This window comes from Babylonia areolata, chromosome 7, assembly GCF_041734735.1.
Source record: "Babylonia areolata isolate BAREFJ2019XMU chromosome 7, ASM4173473v1, whole genome shotgun sequence".
Taxonomy (NCBI): domain Eukaryota; kingdom Metazoa; phylum Mollusca; class Gastropoda; order Neogastropoda; family Buccinidae; genus Babylonia; species Babylonia areolata.
The window spans coordinates 53,091,000-53,095,037 of NC_134882.1; positions in this window are offsets into that span (position 1 = coordinate 53,091,000).

Sequence of the window (4,038 nt, forward strand, 5' to 3'; positions counted from 1 at the left end):
TGTGTGTGTGTTTCTGAAATTCATGATATTTTGCTGAGCTTCCAATTTCCTTGTCATAATCTGTTAAGTTATTTAAGTGTCTTCAGAACAAAGTCTCTGTTGGTCGACACGTTAGTGTTGTGTTTGCTCTTTTTGATGCTCACAGGAAAAAGCTCGGGTATTCCCAATGTAGCATTCTATCATTCATTCTGTTAACATCATATTTCAACATTATTGTTTATCATGTGCTCTTGGGTAATTGCTTGCTGAAGCATAAGTCGCTTAATAAATGCAGTGTATTGCCACAGAGTTCCTATCTTGGTTATAGCATTGCTGTACTTGGGCCCTAGTTGTACCGGCGTTGTTGGCCGAACCCTGTTACTGTTCGTTCAGGCCCAGCACTCGGCTTATATCACAGATTGACATCAGTTTACATCTGGGCCAACAGCAAAGTGAGAGCTGTATTATCAATGGTTTCTCCAGTCAATGGGAAACCATTTACAGCTTAGTCTTTTGTGAAGGACTATGGCTGTCAAACTAGGAGGCAAAATTGCACTGGCTCTTAGTGCTGCAGTCTTGTGGGCTAGTTGGCCTTTGGGAACCATCCCAACGCCGACTGTCCTAAAACCCTCTTGACCGAGAGAGTGGGGATGTACTTGGACAAGACACTCTCCACTATAATCAAATTCTAGCCCAAATAGTCGGAACAGCAGTTGCCTCCTCCGCTGTTCTGATGGTCATATGTCGGACACGACTGATTATATATATATATATATATATATATATATATATATATTACTATTCGTATTAAGAACGGGATAAAAAGTGATTAACATAAAAATCACTTCCATTCCGCAGATGAATCTCAGAGTCAGACCAATATTTAATTATACAGGCCTAGGCATAGCAATATTCAATCACACAGGCCTATGCAGACTAATATTCAATTATACAGGCGTAGGCAGACCAATATTTGATATAGATAAAAGGGAGAAAAAAGGCCAAATCAACCCAATGTTTAATTATGTAGGCCTAGGCAGACCAGTATTCAGTTAAAAAGGCCAAGGCAACCCAGCGTTTCATCATTTAGGCCTGGGCAGACCAGTATTTAATCATACAAGGCCTGGGCAGACCAGTATTTAATCATACAAGGCATAGGCAGATCAATATTTAATCATACAAGGCATAGGCAGATCAATATTTAATCATACAAGGCATAGGCAGATCAGTATTTAATCATACAAGGCATAGGCAGACCAGTATTTAATCATACAAGGCATAGGCAGACCAGTATTTAATCATACAAGGCATAGGCAGACCAGTATTTAATCATACAAGGCATAGGCAGATCAATATTTAATTGAATAGGCCAAGGCAACCCAATGTTTAATGATATGGGCCAAGGCATCGGGACTGAGAGAACAAAGGTGACACCAAAGTCCCTGGTATCCTCCTGAACCTGTTATTCTTCTGTCTTTCGGGGGGGGAAAAAAGTGCACGATGGGCAGTATACTGATGATTGCTCTCCCTCTCCTGTGATGTGTAGAGACTGTGTGCGTGTTACCAGTTGAGTTGAGTTCTAAAAGCCTTTCACGGAGTGGTGGATTTTGGCGACGTTACATCAGATAGAATGTTTAGTGCTGGTTCAAGTAACTACTCCTTATTATGATTATCTACTTCAGATCAGACAATGTGTGTTAACTACTCCTCATTATGATTATCTACTTCAGATCAGACAATGTGTGTTAACTACTCCTCATTATGATTATCTGCTTCAGATCAGACAATGTGTGTTAACTACTCCTTATTATGATTATCTGCTTCAGATCAGACAATGTGTGTTAACTACTCCTCATTATGATTATCTGCTTCAGATCAGACAATGTGTGTTAACTACTCCTCATTATGATTATCTGCTTCAGATCAGACAGTGCGTGTTTACACCAGGCAAGAATGTTTACTGCTGAGAAGCTCTGTATCGTGAGTATCTACTTGAGGCAAAGTGTGTTCACATGCTAAGCTGACTGTAAGATGGAACGAGAAGCCGGTCAATGCTCATAAACGTGGAGTGGTTAAAAACATCTTCCAGCCTCCTCCAGCAAAAACATCATTGCGGTGTACCAGCCATAAGGTACTTACCAGCCACAAGAAAGGTGCTTTCCGCGCGGAAAGTTCCAGCTGCCATGCGGATTCTTTTCAAGTGCTGAGCAGAAACTGAGAAAGCTTTGTTGCATTGGCTCGGGGAATACACCACGGCGACAGTGCTTCTGTTCTCCCTTTTCTTTTCTTTCTGTTTGTTTCTTCTGTGACATCGACCTAGAATTTCTGGGGCTTCACCTACAAATATGCTATAATGTTGCGATTACAATTTCCTTGTCACAGTCAGGTAGTTTAAGACTGAAATCCGAAAGGCGTTATGTCTGCATTTCATGTGAGGTGCTAGATTATCAGACTGTGGGGTGGTTATCACAAACTTGTGTCTAGGTCGGTCCAGGGGGTACTGATGGAAACCCTCAGTTCACTTCACCAGTCTTTTTAGATCTGTAAATGTTCTACAGATAAAATTTAGAGCCTTCTGTAACATGAAAATCTCAGCATATGTACACGTTTACATTATGGTTACAGTAATACCATGTCTGAAGTACAAAACATTATTTTTTTGGTATGTAAAGTTACTTAATGAATTTGTTTACAATGACGTGTCTTTTCATGATAACGTAATAATGATGATTCAGTCCGGTCGTTCCTTTGCCACATGTCATCAGCCTTGGAGCTGATACAGTGATAGAAAAATCAGTGTATCTGATACTGTGCAAAGACATCAAGAATTCCTCAACTTTGAGGGTTAATAGTTTCCTGCTCCGCTGATATTCTGAACAAACCTTCACGTACCAATCCCACACACTGCACTGAATGAAATGGTGCATCTTATCAGCCCTGATCAATGCAAAAATGATTTTCCCTAAAGTTTTACACCATACAACCGCCCATTATGATTTGGCCTATTGATGTTAGGGCTGTCGTTAAAAAACACGTTTCCTTAGTGCAACAAACGTGATTTCATCTCTCTCTGTCTCTCTTTGTCTCTCTCTGTCTCTGTCTGTCTGTCTGTCTGTCTGTCTGTCTGTCTGTCTCTCTCTCTCTCTCTCTCTCTCTCTCTCTCTCTCTCTCTCTCTCTCTCTCTCTGCACTCCCATGTCTGTATTTGTTGCGTGAACAGAAGTCCTTCAGCTAAAGACGTCTTCCAGCAGAAAAAAAACAGTGAAAGGGTTATGGTTTCACGCCACCACCACCACATGCCGCTGACATTATAACTAACGTAAGCAACACCAGTGACATTTATGAGTAAATATATTATTTATTGCTCCTAAACTGTTTGCTGCGTGCCCTGGAGAGGCATGGACACTGTATGGGTGAAGCAAACAATATATAATTGGCCCGAACATCAGCAAGTGGCAGACATCCCCGTGTTGACCTTGACGGTGTACAATGGGAGAGATGGAGAAAACAGGCCTGTCTTGGTGGAATATCGGACACTTTCTACACAGAGGGTGAGCACATGTGTACAGCTTGATGGCTTATTGTTTTCTCTTGATACATGTGCCAGCAAAGGCGTGTACACGAAACAATAATGTCTGTCTGCTTCTCTGTCTGTCATCTTTATGTCTGTCTGTCTGTCTCTGTCTGTCTCTGTCTCTGTCTCTCTGCGCCATCGTCACTATTATTTAGCAAATGTGTATTGTAGAACAAGGCTCTGTACCAGTTCCAAAACCTGTCCCTCTCTTCTTATGGTTTGGTTTTATTGACAGGAAATTGCTGTTTTCAGGTCTGTAATCGTTTGGGGGAAAAAACAAAACCAACCAACCAACCAACCAACCCACCCACCAACCAACCAAACAACCAACCAACCAACCCCTTGATACTGGGCAAAGTTTGCTGGCTGGAGTGAAAAATATCATCAGTCTCATCCGAAAGTCTAGACGCTCAGTTTGATTTTCCAGTCAAACTTGGGAGAAAGTGCGAGAGCCGAGCGGGGATTCGAACCCACACCCTCACGGAC